Genomic DNA, 19,593 nt, shown 5'->3' on the forward strand with positions numbered 1-19,593 from the left:
AATGTACAAACTTTACCCTGGGTCAGTTACATCAAAACCTCTGTGGACGTACTCAGACATAATTATTTTTCAAACTCCCCAGATGATGCCTGTATGCCTTATTTTCCAATACTTTTACTGAAAACAGTATATAACATTTGCAGATGTAGGCAAATCTAAGACCAAAATATGGAATTTCAAATTGACACTTCAACTTTCCTTCCTACTATATTCCAACATTCAGGAGCTCATGCATGGAATGAGTCTAAAAATACCATTTTCCTCAATGATCTTCCAGAATGTCCAGCTCTGCTGTGTTTTGAGAAAGCTGATGTTTTCCAGACCAGCTCTTCACCTGGTATCATCCCCTTCATGGGATATTTACTCCAGAATTTCTATGGAGGCTACCTAGTATGCAAAGGATATAATGATACATAGGAGATAGGGTACCATTAACATATATTTCTCATTTGATCCTCTTAACTCTGTAAGATAGAGAGAACTGCACTTATTCCAATTTCACAGATGTGTAAACTGAAATCTAAAGGGGACAGACATTTTCTAGGTTTTTATAGTTCATAAGTAATGTCAAAAGCACTTGAATATAGCTCATATTAAAATGTTCATTGTCAAGGCTATGATCAACCGAGAGACCTATGACAAATCCTGCAGGTCCCTTGAAGAAAAATGAGATTCTGAGGGAATATGAGCCATGGTTTGCCAGAAGCAGAGATTGACCCCATTTGTGATTGGTGAATGTTGATTAATAATGGGTTAGGTATTGAATTGTCCCAAGCAAGTCCTATTTGGTAAACCAGTTAGTCAGTAGTCAACACTTACTAACTGAAGACCTACTATGCATTGGACACTCTTGTAGGTGCTGGGGTTTAAGCAATGGCACACAAAATTACAAGAGTCCAAGTTCTAGCAAGGAAAATTGTGAATAAATAAATGAATAAATTGGGCACTAAAATGTTCCATGAAGGAGATTGTATTGGATATGAAGAGAAAGGGTAAGTGGGGGAGAGGTACTGCTCTGACCTTGGTGGTCACAAGCACATCTCTAAGAAGGTGACATTTCATTGGTGATCCAAATGATGATCAGCAGGCAAGCATGAAGATCCCAAGTGCATGACCCTCGTGTGTGCAGAAAACAGAACGAAGGTCCATAAAGAAGGATTTGGGATAGAGAGTGAGGAATAGAATGGTACAGATGATAGTAAAATTAGGTCATGGAGAAAAGACCTCTAAGCATCCACTAGAATGGCAAAATTAAAAAAAAAACAACAACTTAGTTTTGGCAAGGATGCAGAGCAAACCATACTTGTGTAGGCTACTGTTAAGACAAAATATTAGACAAAATATTATTTATGAGAAATTATGTGAGCAGTTTATGATTCATAGATTGTGTTACATCCAAGACACATGTAGAAAGCAGCTCAACCCAGGAAGTGGAGAGATGGAATTTATACAGGCCAAAAGAAGAAGTAAGTAAGGAAATATTTTTATTGGATATCTAAGCTGCATTGCCTTATTTGGGCTATTTTCAGTGGAAAACGCTCATCCTAAGGTGTCCATTCCTGATTGTCTAAGTTTCCATTCTTAGTATGGCAGATAATTAAAGGAAAGGTAAGGCAGGAATTATTTCATTATATTCATTCTATTTGACTACCTTGCAAAATTGGGAACAGGTATACATTGATTAGTATGGCATGCTTGCCCATTCAAATAAGCTGTCTCTACTGGACTTAAAGTCATTTACCACTAGGTATAGGTTAAGTGCAATTCTCTAGAGTGCCTTCCAATTTTAAGGAAAGCCACTGAAGTGAAAATCATTTTTTGTTCATATTTTACTTCTTCCCTTCCAATTTTGGTGCCTTTTATTAAAATTTTACATACAGTTTTAAAAAATCAGCATAAGAGAAGCCATCTTCATCCCCTCTCTTCACAAAATGTAATCACTATCTTGACTTTCAACACAAGTTAATTTTATTTGTTTTTAAGATTTATATAAAGGAAATCATATAATATGCAACACTTTTGTTTTCTTTAATAAAACATCATGTTTCTAATATTCATTTACAGGGTTGCATGGCATGATTAATTTATTCATTCTCATTTTTGTCTAGTATTCCATTATGGGGTATACAATTTTACTTTTTATTTCCTTCATTTGAGAATTTCTTGGTTTACAAAACAATAATGAATGAAATACAGGATTCTCATATACCACACCAACAACTTGCATTGCTATGGAAAATTTGTTACAATTGATGATAGCACATTTTATAATTGTACTATTAATTAAGGTCCATGGTTTAATTTTGGGTTCACTGTTTGTGTAGTGGAGTCCCATAGATTTTTTTTTAATTTTTATTCTGTTACCAAATACATATAACATTTCCCCTTTTAATCATATTCAGATATATATTTCAGAGCTGTTAATGCCATTCCCCGTGTTGTGCTAGTATGGCCACCATCCATAACCAAAATATTCCCATCACTCCAAATAGGAACCCTGTACATTTTAAGCCTGAACTTCTCATTCCCTATCCCCCAACCCAGCTGCTGGTAGGTTTTGACTCTATGAGTTTCCTTATTTTAATTATTTCAAATCAGTGAGATCATACAATATTTGTCTTTTTGTGTTTGGCTTATTTCATTCAACATGTCTTCTAAATTTGTCCATGTTGCATTTATCAGTACTTATTTCTTTTGTAATGCTGAATAGTATTTCATTCAGTATACACACACACACACACACACACACACAATATTTTTAGTTATCCATTCATCTGTTAATGGACACGAGTTGCTTCCATCCTCTGGCAATTGTGAATAATGTCACTATGAACATTTGTGCACATATATGTTTGAGTCCCTGCTTTCAATTCTTTTGGGTATAAAACCAGTAGTGGGATTTATGGGTCATATGGTAGTTCTTTACTTAGTTTTTTGAGAAACCACTAAAATGTCTTCTATAGCAACTGCAACATTTTACATTCCTACCAGCAATGAATGAGTGTTCCTATTTCTCTGCATCCTCTCCAACACTTGTTATTTTGTGTGTGTGTGTGTGAGTGTGTGTGTGTGTGTGTGTGTTTTAATAGCAGCAATTCTAATGGATTTGAAATGGTATCCCATTGAAGTTTTTATTTGCATTTCCCTGATGCCTAATGATCAGCAACTATTCATGTGCGTTCTGGCATTTGAATATCTTCTTTGTAGAGATGTCTGTTCAAGTCTTTTGCCCATTTTTAAATTAGATTGTCTTTTTGTTGTTAAGCTGAAGGATTTTTTCTTTATATTTCTGGATATTAATCCTTTATCAAATATGTGGCCTCCAAATATTTTCTCCCATTGTGTAGATTGTCATTTTATCTTCAGGATAAAATCCTTTGATGAATAAAAGTGTTTAATTCTGATGAGGTCTCATTTATCTATTTTTTTCTTCTGCTGCTTGTGCTTTGGGTGTAAACTCTAAGAAACCATTGCCTAACACAAAGTCCTGAAGATGCTTCCCTATGTTTTCTTTTAGGATTTTGATAGTTCTAGCTCTTATATTAAGGTCTTTGGTCCATTTTGAATTGATTTTTGTGCATGGCATGAGGTAGGGATACCCCTTCATTTTTTTTTTTGTAAATGGAGATCCAATTTTCCCAGCACCATTCACTGAAGAGAATATTCTTTCCCAATGTAGTGGTCTTTGCCACCTTGTCAAAAATCAGTTAGTCAAAATGCAAGGATTGATTTCTGAGTTCTCAATTATATTCCATTGGTTTATATGTTTGTCCTTGTGCCAATACATTTCTGTTTTGATTACTGTGTCTTTGTAATAAGTTTGAAAATTGGTAATTCCTGGCAAGTTGTTGGAATTTTGATTGGAATTGCATTGAATCTATAAATTGCTTTGGATAGTGTGCTGGTTTGAATGTATTATGCCCCCCAAAATGTCATTATTTTTGATGTAATGTTGTGTGGGCAGACATATCAGTGTTAATTAAATTGTAATTCTTTGAGTGTTTCTGTGGAAATGTGCCCCACCCAACTGTGGTTGATGACTGATTGGATAATTTCTCTGGAGGTGTTACCCCACCCATTCAGGGTGGGTCTAAATTAAATCACTGGAGCCATATAAATGAGCTGATAAACAGAAGGAACTCAGTGCAGCTAAGAGTAACATTTTGAAGAGGAGCTACAGCCAAGAGGGACACTTTGAAGAAGCTGAGAGAGTGTAGCTGCAGATGAGAGACAGTTTAAAGACAGCCATTGAAAGCAGACCCTTGCTCTGGAGAAGCTAAGAGAGGACAAATTCCCCAAGAGTAACCAAGAGTGACATTTTTAAAAGGAGCTATGGCCTAGAGGGGAACATCCTGGAAGAAAGTCATTTTGGATCCAGAACTTGGAGCAGACGCCAACCACGTGCCTTCCCAGCTAACAGAGGTTTTCTGGATGGCATGGGCCATGCTACAGTGAAGGTACACTTTGTTGATGGACACTTTATGGCCTTAAGACTGTAACTATATAACCAAATAAACCCCCTTTTATAAAAGCCAATCCGTTTCTGGTGTTTTGCATTCCAGAAACATTAGTAAACTAGAACAGACAGTATTGACACCTTAATGATATTTTGTCTTCTAATCCATGAAGATTCAATGTTCTTCCATTTATTTAGGTCTTCTTTAATATTTTTTTAAGCAATGTTTTGTAGTTTTCTGCATACAAGTCCTTTAAATCCTTGATTCTTTTAGTTGATGTTATGAATGGATTTTTTTTTTCTTGATTTCTTCTGATTGCTCACTGCTTGTGTGTGAAAACAATACTGATATTTGGGTATTGATCTTTTACCCTGCCATTTTGCTATATTTATTTATTATTTCTTGTAACTTTTTTGTGGATTTTTCAGAATTTTCTCCATATAGGATCATATCCCATGTAAATAAGGAAAGTTTTACTTCTTCCCTTCCAATTTGGATATCTTTTATTACAATTTTATGTACAGTTTAAAATTAAAAATGTAGCATCATATCTCTCCTGTACCCTGTAAGTGCTCCCATTTTACTCTAAAGTCAAATTCATACAAGGCACCCAGGTTTCTGTATAAGCTGACCCTCCATTAATAAGTATTCTTACCTCCTAACATCTGCCACGTCATTTACTCTGCTCCTGCCTAGCTGGCTTTCTCTCTGTTTTTCAAAAATTCCAACCATGTCCTTACATAAGAGATTTTGAATTGTCTATTTCCTCTGCCTGGAAGATACTTCTCCCAAATAATTGCATGGCACACCCACATGTTCTTAAATCCCTTTCAAATGTCATTTTCTCACTAATGATTGTTCTAATTACTCTGTTTAAAATTCCAGGCTAACCTCCACCAACACTCTCCATCCTTATTACTATGCTCTACTTTACTCTGTGTTCCCCTGTATCAATTGGATCCTCTAACTCCCACTTACAAAATTTATTACCTTTTTCTCACACAAGAATGTAACATCCAAAAAGGAAGAGCAATTTTTTTTTAGTGAGATATCTCCATCACATCGAACAGTGCCTACTAACTGATACTCTGTAAGTACTTCCAGGAAGGATAAATGGGTAGTTGTGTTTATATTCAGGAATAATTTTATCCTTAAGTGGAATGGGGCTACTGAGTCTGACCTGGCTCTCAAAGGATCCCTCTGGTGCCACACATGCACACCCACACACACCCACTCACACCCACACCCATATGCACACTTACACATTCATATGTGGTCTTCTAAAATAGGGTGCCATCCGATGATGTATCTGACCCTCATCTCAAATTGGAAATTCAGTCTGGTATTTGCTCAGGGGCCAGAATATATTCACTCCCATAAATTGGATGTTAGCTGAGGCCAAAACACTTTGCTGTCTTCATCCCAGGTACTTATTCTTGTTCAGAAAGACAATTTCCTGAAAATGTCACTCCTTTTCCTCTCCTCTGATCTTTTTGATTGTCTTTGCTGGATTTGATATATGTATTTATTCCACAGCCCTTTGGGATGCATTCCATGCAACAACCCAGAATAATTTACCTCAGACTCCAAAGACTCAATTATAATTCAATAGTAGTTTGAGGATAGTAAATTATTTAGGATATGATGAAATAAGGAGTGTTCCATTAAAAATTGACTTTAGGGTATGTCAGAACATAAATATTAAATGTTTCTGATCATAGAAAGACTTTTGAAGTAGTGTTCATTTGATTTCTAGAATATGTCATGTACCATAATTTTGTTCCTTGCCATGTGCTCTTTGCTCTGCTCAGGCCATCCTTCCTTGTCTTGTCCGTCAGCAAACACCTATCTATCTTGTAATCCAGTAACAGGGACTTTTTAGTGTTGGCACAACCTCTTGTTTTATATTTTAAAATGTTGCTGCAACTATGAAATATCATGCATCACAATAAAATATTATCCATTTTAATTATAAATTATCATGAATAAAACTGAACTAGCAAAGAAATACAACCATTCAGCAAATCTTGTTGTTTACACATCACTGCTTTACCCAGTAGAAAATGTCACTCTGAATCTTGCCCTTAGGTTTAAAGTTTTAATTTTAAATCTATCTATCTATCTATCTATCATCTATTGTCTATCATATAGCATCTATTTCTGTCTCTCTCATACACTTGCTATAGTTCTGCCATTGATTCTTTAATCTTAGTGGGAAACTATATTGCTGGGAACTCATAGAGACCTCAGTAGATATGTGGGTTCTCTCATGATCTAAGCAAGTCTGTTGTCTTTATATCATGGCAAGTCAGCAAGCAAGAATCAGAAAAATAAATAAATGAAACTTTTTACTAGTTAATTTTATACATTTTCTTAAAAATCCAAATTAATTCTCTCTCAAAAAGAAGTATAGTACTTTTGAAGTAAGATTTCTCAATTTACCCTCCTGATTTCTCTCCAACAAATGACATGATTCAAAGTAAGTCATAAAACCATCTAATCCTACCAATATTTCCACAACCAATTTTATTGTTCCAATTTACACATAAGATTAAAAATACATGCAGGTAATCTATGAACTGACAAGTGGAAGTAAAAAAAAAATCAGCTTTTCTTTTAAATATTTCAAAATATGAGAAGTTATAGACTATTTTCCAAGAAAACAGAAAGCAGCCTTTCCAAAAGACACATCCCTATGTATCCAACAATATTTTCAAAACACACTCAGATACATTAGTAAACAGCTTAAAATACAAAAAACAAACAGATGTGTCACATTATCTGATGACATCTTGTTCACTTGCTGTATTTGTTTCTGAGGCTTCAAGATATTTACAAAAATATGGAGATAATTTGTAAAATTTAGCATCATTGTTTACTAATTATTTTCATTTAAGATACCTTGTCTCTATCCAACATTTTCTTCAGGGCAGCTTTCACATCTTTATTTCCTAAGCTATAAATCAAAGGGTTCAACATTGGAATAACCACAGTATAGAACACGGACACCACTTTATCCCATTCCAGGGTATAACTAGAGCTTGGTCTGGAGTAAATGAAGAGAATTGAGCCATAGCACAAGGTGACAGCTGTCAGATGTGAGCCACAAGTGGAAAAAGCCTTTTGACCACCTTGGGTAGAGTGGATATTCAAAATGGCAGCAATGATGAAGAGATAGGAGGCAAGAATAAGTACAGTGGGAGTGATGAAGTTGGAGGCCAGTATGAAATAGAGCACTCCTTCACATCACATGCCAGCTTGACAAGAGGGAGCAGGTCACAGAAGAAATCATCGATGACATTGTTGCCACAGAAACTTAGGGTAAATGTTTTGCTGGTGATGATAAGAAAGCCACCAAAGTATGAAGGTGCAACAAGACTGGCACATAACCTTGGGGACATTGTCTGGGAATAAAGCAGGGGGTTGGCGATGGCCACGTAGCGGTCATAAGCCATGGCAGCCAACAAATAACTCTCATCAAAAGCCAGCACAGCAGAGGAGAAAAACTGAGCCAAGCAGCCAGCAAAGGAGATGCTTTTCACTTCAGAGATGCAGATTATCAGGATTTTGGGGGCATAGACAGAAGAATACCAGAGATCCACAAATGACAGGTTCCCAATGAAGAAATACATAGGTGTGTGTAGTCGAGAATCAGCACAGATCAGAGAAATCAGGGTGATATTCCTCAAGAGACTGAATACATAAATTATGAGGAAAATAAAAAAGAGTACTCTCTGTAACTGCAAGTCAACTGTAAACCCTAAAAGAATGAACTCCTTCACTTTGGTGAAATTTTTCTCTTCCATTGACTTTGGATTTCTGAAGTCCCTTTCTGGGAAAAGACCAATAAGTATGCCATGACTTAAAAGCCAACATCCCTCTCTTCCCATCATTTGCCATTTTAGATCATTAAAAATCCCAATTGACACATGTAAATGGCTTATGGTAAGACGTGCTGTTACTCATTTCTGGATAGCTGGGGAACCAGTCCTGTGCTGTTGTCAAAAGATCTGTTATGATGCCCATTACAAAGTGTATGTCATCTTAGATGTTTTACATAATTTTTCATCATTTTCTGGGGAGTGTGAGTAGCTTATTTTCTCTTCTGCTTTACTTAGGTTAATTGGGGGCCATATAAACAATATGAAAGAAGAGAATTTAAAATTTGCTCTGATATAGCTTCCCTTTGCCTTTTTTTCAGAGATTTGCATGGAAAAATTAAATTTATTCTACTAACTATATTTTGGAATAATTTGGAAGGTCACTAGACTATAATTTCTTTGAGGGCAATAATTATATTTAATTCACCTTTTTTTCTCCATAACTCAGCACAAAGTTTGCAATGGAGTAGAAAATATGAAATTCTTGTATAAAAATTTCCTTGGGTACATTTATGAACCTCAAATACCCCCTGAGGAAAAGTAAGAAAATATTAATTGATGGATACTTGTGTTCATATTACTGGTGGAATGTTTTAAAGAATTAAGAAGTAAGTAATGCTGGCACAGTGATTTGAGTGGTGAGGGAACACTGGGAATCCTTTTCCCTTAGGGGTAAAAGCAGGAAACTGGAATGTTGCCATCAATGGGGGAAGCACCATCTCTGCTTGTCTGTGTGACAACCTGGAGGACCCTATGTCACTATCCAATAAAGAACAAAATTGTAATCACCAGGATTCTCCATTCACAGAATGCCTAGCATTTCTGCTGTACGAACATGGCTTAATAATTTTTTTAACTAGGAAAAAAAAATCTTAATTTGGCCATTATGCCAGGCAACAGACCTAAAATTATACTAAAAAAGTAAAGAGTTCTCTCTTAAAAATCCTCCAATTTGATTAGAGACAATTTAGTCCCATTAGATTGGTAAGAATTTATAACATGCGATCATTAAAACAAAAAGTTTTATTCCTAACTATGTTAAAGTAAAAATTCTTCCTTATAACTAAAAGAGGATTGTCAGAAGTGACATTTTAGTTCCTTCAGAGTTTAGGGCTGTTGAATGGTAATTTTGTTCTTAACAAAGTGTATTCTTGAAAGCAGCCAAATGTCCAGAATCAGAAGACCTGCATTCTGTTCTCAGCTGGCCACTATCATGTTTAAATGAAATATCCCCAACTGAACTCTATTTTCTCACTTGCCTTTTTTAGTTCAGTAGAATTTTATGAATTCTAATGAGATCACAGATGTAAGAATGTCCATTGAAAAACTAGAAATTTAAATTAGATGTTGATTTCTCTCTAATTTTATAACTTCATCTTAGAAAATTCCTCCTTCAGATATATTTGCATTAATCCCCAAGGATTTCCATTTATGCCCATGTATGACTCCCAGACCTTTGCAGTGTTTCATAAAGAAACCGCCAATTCTTCAAAAAGAGAATTTTTACAAAAGCTGGAAAATTGATGTGCTTGTTTGCAAAGAGGAGTTTGAAATGAAAATTGTAAGACAGAGTTCTTCCCTAATTTCTTTTGTTTTCTTCAACAATTATTAAAGTATCAAATTAATATATACATATATCTATATATATGAATATGTATATCAAGACTTATACATGTAAAAATGGCTTTAAGGTGGTTACTGTGAAACACAAAATACAAGTAAAGAGCATGAATTAAATGTTCATCCATGTGAAGAGGAATATTATGAACAATGCATAAAGTGGAAACAAAGATAAATCCTGTCACACACCAAAATGTCCAATCCATGGCTCTTGGTGGACCTGAAGTGATTTGACACTTCCTACAGCCCAGTGTATACAATTAAGGATGTCCATAAGACAAATAATCAACCATTAATTCAGGCAACATATTACATTTCTTGATACTAACTTCAAAAATCATTTCTCCAGAGATGCCTTATAATGAGAAAGAGTGAAATATAATCCATAATTATTTAATAGTTTCCATATACAATATTAGCTATAGAGACACAAAGGAGAGTTTTCTTGAGCTGCATGCCTTGTTAGATTCAGGGTTGCTGGAAAGCTCTCTCCATGAAAAAAAAATTCTCTCCTTCCTTCCCATCTATCAAACATCTCTCTTCACCAGAAATCTTTCTAAGAAGTATCTTCCTCTTAGATATGGAAAGGAGCTGATCTCAATGTGATTTCTCAGCTCTTTCAAGGATAAAAGTACCTGCTGTCTGACATTCCCTTTGGTATGTTAACCAGGTATTCCTTGAATTATACATTAATTATAGCCATACAGTATTATCCTGAAAGGCATATAATTTCACTTCTTCTTTTAAGGAGCTCCTGTCCGATGCATTATGTAGAAAAAGAAACATTTTAATGTCATGAAAGATAGACCCCATTCAATTTTTCTAGACATAAACCTACTCAAAGGATTAACACAAACCCTGCAACATAACATCAGGGAAAGCAGTTGATGAGGACCATAGAGGATTTATGACAATGAAAACATCAACCAAGGATGTCAAGTCACATCTAATTCACTATTTCACTGACAGACGAAGAAAGGACTGAAGAGAGGACACTTGGGAAGTTTTATCTTTTTTCATCAAATATTATTTGAAAAATATTTTATTTCAAAGAAGTAGAATCATATTAAGATCTGGTTACACGGAGAATCTTTTTGTCTTTTGTCTATATTGTGATTTACTATACTTTTTCCTCTAGTTGATTAAACACAAAACTTCATGTCATGAATTTGAATAGGCACTTCATTTGAATTTGGATGAAGTTCCAGAATTTCCCACCTTGCCTTAGAATAGAAAGGGCCTCTATTCACTCCAAGCATCCTCCTTCCAATGGTAAAAATCCTTGGAGAACATGTAAGTTTGAGCATCCCTTAGGGATATGCTGCTAAATATAAAGATCTTCAATTCTGTTTTTATGCTAAGCAACAAATTATAAGGCTTATTTGTCTTTCTGGAAGAGGTCATTCTTCAGGAATATAATTGGTCAAATTAACATACAAAAGCTTATTTAATTTGTATCATTTATGCATTTATATAAAAAGAAACTAGCAGAAAAGAGTAGCCTAACAGGATGGTGCCCACATAGCAAATGCTCAAGAATCATTTGTAGATCATAATGATTATGGTAATAATAATGGTAATAATAATGAGAAATCAAGAACCATAGAAATTCAGTCCTGATACATGATGACTATCACTTGATAAAATTGTCCTAATTAACAATGATGAAATTAAGAGACAGTAAATTTGTTGAAAACCACAAAGTCATATGGTTACTGCAAATGCCATCTACATTATCAGACCATGAGTACATTTATTCATTCATAAAATGCAATATTTATGGAGCAACTCCTATGTGCCCAGCACTGAGTAAGATATTGAAGGAGATAAAACAATGAGGCAAAGAAAGGACTTAGGTTGGCTTAGTAAGGGTTAAGATGCAAAGTCAGGACAAAGTTTGTCTAAGCATGAATTCCAGGTCTAGAATTCACTGGTTGTGTGAAGAAGAGAAATATATTTAAGCTCACACACCCCTCCCCCAGCTTTCATTGTCAACTAAAAACATCAAAGGCAAGTAAAACAAAAATAATAAAAAGAAAATTTAGAAAGCATTTATCCTTGTGTAGCTCACAGCCTCAAGAGGGAAAGATCAAATAATTATATAAATTTATAATTATACATTATGACTAATGCTACAAAGAATCTTTAAGATGACCTAAGGGCTGACATAGTGAAGCACTTTAGGGTATATTTAACTGAAATATTTAGTCTGAGAACAGAAGCATGTTAATAGGAGCTCACTAATAAGAGGGTGAATTGGGTGGGGTGGCAGGCAGCAGAGAGGATGGGGGGAGAGGTCAGGCAGAGGGTACATCAAAGGCCAAGCTCCAAGGTGAGAAAAGTCATTGTTAATTGAAGAAAAATAAAATGAAGTACATATGGTAATAGAATTAAAAACTTGTTTTAAAGTTCTTGAAATTGCACTAAACAATCAATGAATCATAAATTAAATCACTGAATATAGTTAACAGTGCGGTTATAAAAATATTCCTTCATCCATTGTGACAGATGTATCAAACCAATGCAATGTGTTAATCACAGGGCTATGGAGGGGAATTTCAGAATCCTGTATTTTACTCATGATTTTCTGTAAATGCATAACCTCTCTAATAATAATAATAATAACAATAATAATAAAACACATCTAGAGTGACTAGGCCCTAATGAGATAAAAAAAGCAGCATTGAATTAGGCAGTTGTAGTGGGCAGGGTCAGACAAAATATAGACTGACTAGCCCATATTAAAGATTTTGGAGTATGTCTTCAATTGGGAACCAGTGATGAGTTTTATAAGCTGCATGCTGTGGTCAAGACAAAGCTTAAAACAAAAATCCCCTCTCAGTGTGAAAAATAGAAGTCTGAAGGCAGAGAGAGCCAGGTCAGATGATTTACAGACACACAAATGAGAGCTGATGGCACTTGTACTATGTGGATAAAAATGGACTTGATGAGACGGATCTGAGTGATATATGAGAAACATCATGTGTAGGCACAGGTGACGAGAATTTGAATCCCAAATATCCCTGAAATTTCTGGATTTGTGAAAGTAGTCCCTTCCCCTCTATCTCAGGGAAATAGTTTTACCCACAGGAAAAGAAATGAACAAAACCTTTGATGATGCCATCTAGGGCAGTTGACTTGCAAGTGATGCCAGCGTCTTCTCAGTTCTTACCCTCAACATACTTCTTTGCTTCTAGGCCCAAAGGAGAGTTATAACCAGATATAACCCTGATGGGGATTAGATGCACTGCTCTTGAAGAACATGGCAAGTACACTTGAGGAGAGGTGGGATATTGCTAGTTCTCATAAGTAGGATCTGGGGGCATGCCTGGGAATGGATTTTAAAGCTGTTGTACAAAGGTGGATGTTGCATGATACAATAATATCAATGGGGACTGAGAAACACTGTGATTGAGATGCAGAAAATCTCTATTACTATACTTTATCTCAGGGAGATAAAGATGGTGGATTGAATCAATAATATGCCTCTGCTACTAATTACAAAGAAATGTGTATGAAATGGAGGAATCCTATGAAATAATGTAATTCTTGGTCTATTCGCTTCTGATGGCTTTGTTACCATACCTAATACTGACGAAAAAAAAGGAGTTAAAAGCATGGAGAAAGAATTTTGATAGAACTTTCTCTGGCAGAAGCTGTGGGCTGTACAGGGATAGAACCAGAACCTAACAATCTTGAAAGGAAGTACCAGGATAAAACACTATGCTTTACCTTCCTCACTGCTAGTGACAACCACTGGAAACACCCGTTAGAAGATGGTGGGTAGATGAGTTCATTTAAACAAATGATACAGACTTACCTCCTACAGCAAAGATGAGGAGGATAGAAAAATGTGGAGAATTGATTTGGAGGGGCAAATGGAAGAGAAAGACTTCAGAATTTATGTACATATGGAATTTAATATGCAGAGGTACACATATAGTATACATAAAATATGTTTAGTTTGGAAATATCTTTAGTTTAACTTCTTCACAGTCCCAAATGGCATGACTCAAAATAATGACTGAAAACAGTTTTCCCAGGAAGTCGAAGACTCCCCAAAACTTCTCTCCATCATATTAAATAATACCCAATTTTTTCAATGCACAATATTTTTTAATTGCCTGGTTAGTCATTTACCAAGCTATGAAATCCTGAGGAGCAGCAGGAGTCTACAACCATCAGGAACCATAATTTTACGTAAAAGTCTCTGCTAGTTCATATTTCTTCCAAAATACACTTTTGATTTCTTAGTAACATTTAATATTATTTGAAAATGTTTTTGCATTTTTTTTTAAATTTATTACGTATTTCTCCCTTTTACACAAAAAGTCCATGAAATAAAGAGACAATCATGATCTTCATTGCTGTAACCCAGGAAGTATAACAGCAACTGGGATCAAGAAAATTTTTCTGAAAGACTGACTTGACTGCCAACAGCATTATGACATTTGTGGTATTAAAAGCATTTTGCCAAAAAGAATTGAGTCTCAGGGAACTCCCTTCATCTGCCCAAATCAGGCAGAATGCCTTTTCAGTTTTCCCTCCATCTAACACTTGTAGTTTTGACCACATCACCAGGCCCTGGCCCAGAAAATGCCATCATTTGATAACTGTTGAAGGAATTAAATATAACTCAACTTCACTGGTAGGTGAGGTCTCTGAGCCATGGAGAGCAAAGCAATCACTACGAGACTATGTCCTAGTGGACTTCTCCACAGTACCTCTGTTGCAATTGATGTAATTTGTTGTGTTCCTTGGTGTGTTCCTGGGGACCTATGGGAGATACGTCTCTCATAGTGTGGATCTGTAATGACTCCAGACTCCACACACCCATGAATTTTTCCACTGGGAGTCTGTCTTTCCTGGATCTCTGGTATTACTCTGTTTATACCCCAAAGAACATGGTGACATGCATCTGTGAACACAAGAGCATCTCCTTTGCTAGCTGCCTAACTCAGTTCTCCTTCTCCACTGAGCTGGCCTATACTGAGTGTTACTTCTTGGCTGCCATGGCCTATGATCATTATGGTGCCATTTCCTACCCAATGCTTTATGCTCAAGCCTTATCAAGGAAATTGTGTATCTTTATATTTAAATATCCCCATACTGGAGTCTTCGTCAACTCAGTAACAGACCAGCAACGCATTCACATTTTATTTGTGGTGACAATGTCATTGATAACTTCTACTGTGATGCCCCAGACCCAGTGAAGTTAGCATGTGGTGTGAAAGAGAGACCAGACTGGACTATTCTTCCTTATGGCCTTCAATATCATTGCCTCCACTGTGCTCATACTGGCCTCCTACCTCTTTGTCATTGTCTCCATCTTGTGGATCTTCTTTATGTCAGCCCCTTGTACTAGACTCTATTCGCTACATCTGTTCTTGCCCAAATTTCAGTTATTCCCTTTAAAGAGGCAAAATGATTTCTACATTTTATAAACTGGTCTTCTCCATGTTGACCCCATGACCAAAAGTTTGAGGAAAAAGATGTGAAGAGGCTCTGAATAAACACTTTATGTTAACATAATTTAAAACCTAAATTGATGTAATTTTTTTTTTTTTTTCAAATCTGTGCTAAGTGATAATGGGCATCTTTCAGGTAAGGACTGGGGAGCAATATTTAAAAAAAAAATCCTTTATCTATTTTCTAATAAAAGAAATTCAATGAGAAAGATGTTTCTTTCCATCAGTTTCTTTGTTTTAGTGGCCAGACTTTAAGACGTACTGTAGAATATAGATCTGTAAAATATTTCTGTAGTTTTAAAAAAGCAATAAATCAAATTATTTAATATGTCTAGGATCCAAAAGAGTTAAGTATTATTTGGCAATCTACTCTAAGACTGACCAGTTGCTTCTTTTTCACCTATGGATTGGCTGTGAAGAAAATTTTAATAGATTGTTGAGGCTTGGGGAATATACCCCAAATCCTTCTAGTAAGTACTCTCAAAACTTCTGTGGTAATAAAAGAGTAAGGAATATTAAGAATTTTGTGATGATAAAAGAGAGGGCACACAGTTGCTAGAAAATAATGCAAGTGTAAAAATAGATGAGAAATTTCAGCACTAGTAAATATGGTGAAATGGTTACAATTAGTCCTGTAATTTTAATGCAGAATCTTTTTTTAATGTGCTCATTTCAGAAATAGGTATAATCTTTCAATAACCAAGTTTAACAACTGAATTTCAAGCTTCTCATTAGTAAATAGTAATAACCCTTAACTTGAATTGTCATAAAATATTGAATAATATATCTAGTATAATATCTGATATATGTAAAATATTGAGCAGTAGCTTTCTCCATAAAGTCTTCTGGAAGAAGGAAACAATCATTGATTCTAGAATACAGTGGATTTTTATTTCTTTGTTTGCTTTTGTTCCACTTGTTTTCATTTTCCCCTAGGGGGTTACATATTGCTGTGTGCCAGGAGGGAGAGTACTGTGGATTACCCATTATTGAGGAAGAAATCAATCTCTGCATTGATGCAGAATCCTAGAAAAGACATAATTATGTGCTTTTAGGATGATATTTTTATATTTTTAGCAAGTTTTAAAAACTTTGTTTAGTATTAAGATTAAATGCTATAAGTTAATATTATAGCATTTAATATTATTTGGAAATGTTTTTGTATTTTTTTAATTTATTATATATTTCTGTTGTTTACACAAAAAGTCCATGAGATTAAGAGCCAATCATGATCTTCACTTCTGTAACCCAGGAACTATAACAGCAACTGTGATCAGGAAAATGTTTCTGAAAGACTGAATTGACTGCCAACACCAATTCTAATGTAGAAGACATTAGAATTGGTGACATATACCTGGGAAAGAACTGTCCTGCAACAAGGGTGCTGCAATTTAACTATGAGTTTTCTTTTCCTGTCACTAATTGTGGCATCCATAAAATTGTATTCCTGGGTAATGATATGATCATTTTATCTGAGATCAATTATAGACCAATTTTGGATACCACCTATAAATTTGAGGTGCTGGGCTTTATTAAGAGGATAATGTTGACACCTATGATGCCCTCTGGAATGAATGGGTATGATGCCAGTACTTTGAGTAGCAGCTGTCTAGAAACAGCAGATGGGCAACAGTCATCAGCTGCATCAGGAAAACAAACAAACAAAAATACATAAGCCTAATTTTAGCAGTATTAAGGAACAACCATCCAATAATTATTGCATCAACAATGCCTGCTTCATTACTTCCTCTTTTCCCTCAGACATGGGAGCAGGTGGTATGCATCAGTCTGGGAGCCAGTTTCAGTTCCTGTATCTGTTCAAAGATGGGTTGCAATATCTGTTATCTGTTACCTTCTAGAAGTTTGGATAGTGCATATCTATAATATGACAAACTTTTTTTGAGGTAATTTTAAAAGTAATTGCCATTCTGTCTAACTTTGTGAAGTCAGGTTCACAGTAAAGAAAAGATTTACAAATCTCCTTTGGATATATTTGATTTTATCTTCACGAAGGAATTTGTAAAGGACACTGTGGTAAAATGTGTTCAAACATCAGGAAAAAAAAATCTTAATCTTAATCCTTTCCTGTATGTGTGAACCCATTGTGGATGGGAGCAATAAAATATGGTTAAGGCGTGGAGCAACTGATTGAGTTTGTGTGTTAAGGCTGTTATTGGAGAATTTAGGAACAAGAAGCCATTTGGAGGAGTGGAAGCTGGAAGTCAATGCAACCTGGAAGGTAAAGGAGAGGACATGGCCATATGACAGGAAAGGCTAGGAATCCTAAGATATCCAGCCCTCCAGAATGCCATCAAACTCTGGGAAGAAGCAAGAATCCCAGCTTCTGAAAATGTCAGACAAATAAATCACATTCCTTATGCTAACCTACTGTGTTGTAATTATCATAGCAGTAGCTGTATTAGGTTGGGCACCACAGAAAATAAATATTTCTAAAATCTAGAATCAAATTTCTAGCAGTCTATTATAGAAACTTTCTCTTATCTTCTCTTCATCCAATAAAATTTGCTTACCAAGCTTCAAAGTCAAGCCACATACATACACATACACACAAAATCCATATCATTTTATATCTGCATAAGAATTCAAAAAACAAGAGGATAAATTTTAACAGAAATCTATTTCAGCAAAGAAGCAAAATACTATCCTGCTAAAACTCACAACCCAATAAAATAGGTTGAAGTAGGTTATGTTCAAAAGATAACAATAAAAATTAAAATATGGTTTACACACATTTTTTCAGTATAAGTTGTGGGAATTATTTGAAATATTGCAAATATATTACAAACATGTCTATAAGTCAATAATTAGGAAAATGTGATAAGAAAATTTAGCAAAAAGTACAAGGATGACATATCATCTTTGTAGTCTTATACTCTATGTTGCTTTCTTGAAAGCCTCTATGACATCTTTTTTCCTCATGATACAGATGACAGGATTAAGTAACAGATTCTCCATGATGTAGAACAGGGCAGCCACTTTGTCTCTCTCAAGGGAAAAGGTGGAGGTCAGCCTTGAATACATGAAGAGCAAGGGCCCACAGAAGAGCATGACTGAGATCAGGTGGGAAGCGCAGGTGGAGAAGGCCTTGCACCTCCCAGAGGCAGAGCAGATCCTCAGGATGGTCAGGAGGATGTTGAAGTAGGAAATCAGGATGGCGAGTATGCTGGAGAGAACTGCAAAGACCACCACACCCAGGAGGACTTTTTCATAGACCAAGGTGTCTATGCAGTATATTTTTACTAATTGTGGTCCATCATGTGATAAATGGTCAATGCTAATTTTACCATAGAATCTCAAGAGGAACGTGTTGTCAGGTATGGACCATGGCATTTATGAAATATTCTAAGTAGGTCCCAGCAATAAGTCCATCACAGAGAGACCCAGATATTGTATGCAAATATTGTAATGGGTTAAAAAAATATTGCCATGTGGTGGTCATAAGCCATGGCTGCTAGATGATAACACTCAGCATAGGCAAAAACACAGGAAAAGAACTGGGCCCCACATCTAGCCAAGATTATAATTTTATCTTCTGAGAAACAAAAGGATAGAATTTTGGGGGTATATACAGATGTGCACCAGAAGTCCAGGAAAGATAGATTCCTGATGAAAAAGTACATGTGTGGTGTGGGTGGGGATCAGTGCAGATAAAGATAACCAGGGTCCTGCTCCCTGACAAGGTTACCAAGTGGAGCATCAGAAATATTCCAAATAGAATCAACTGCAACTGGGGATTGGAGGAGAAACCCACCACAATGAATTCAAACAGAATGGTGCAACTTCCCACTTCCATGTCCACAGAGGGGAAAAACCTGAATAAAATTATGAGAAAATAATTTAGTGGCATATCTACTCTAAGAAGTAAACAAGGGCATCAATTAAGACAAAAATTACCAAGATTTGAGAATTTTCACTCCTAACTATCTAGAATTATACAACTTCTTAATTTATGCAGGCAAAAGAGAGAACAGCACCAGATTTCTAAATTGCTAGCCCAGTTTGTTTTAGGTGGTGGTGATAGAATTTCCAAATGTGAGAAGAGAAGATTTCAAAGTTAATTGAGCCCAGCCTTGCCAGATTCACACAGCACAGCCTATTTTTTTTACTGATTATATTAACATATATACAACCTAATATTCCCTCTTT

General features: G+C 35.5%; 2 pseudogenes; both read right to left on the minus strand.

Annotated features, from left to right (window-relative positions):
- Nucleotides 1-7,349: 7,349 nt before the first annotated feature.
- LOC119538389 lies at nucleotides 7,350-8,263 on the minus strand (annotated as a pseudogene).
- Nucleotides 8,264-18,321: 10,058 nt separating this feature from the next.
- On the minus strand, nucleotides 18,322-19,240 carry LOC119536777 (annotated as a pseudogene).
- Between the last annotated feature and the right edge of the window lie 353 nt (nucleotides 19,241-19,593).

Source organism: Choloepus didactylus, chromosome 6 (genome assembly GCF_015220235.1).
Source record: "Choloepus didactylus isolate mChoDid1 chromosome 6, mChoDid1.pri, whole genome shotgun sequence".
Classification (NCBI taxonomy): Eukaryota; Metazoa; Chordata; class Mammalia; order Pilosa; family Megalonychidae; genus Choloepus; species Choloepus didactylus.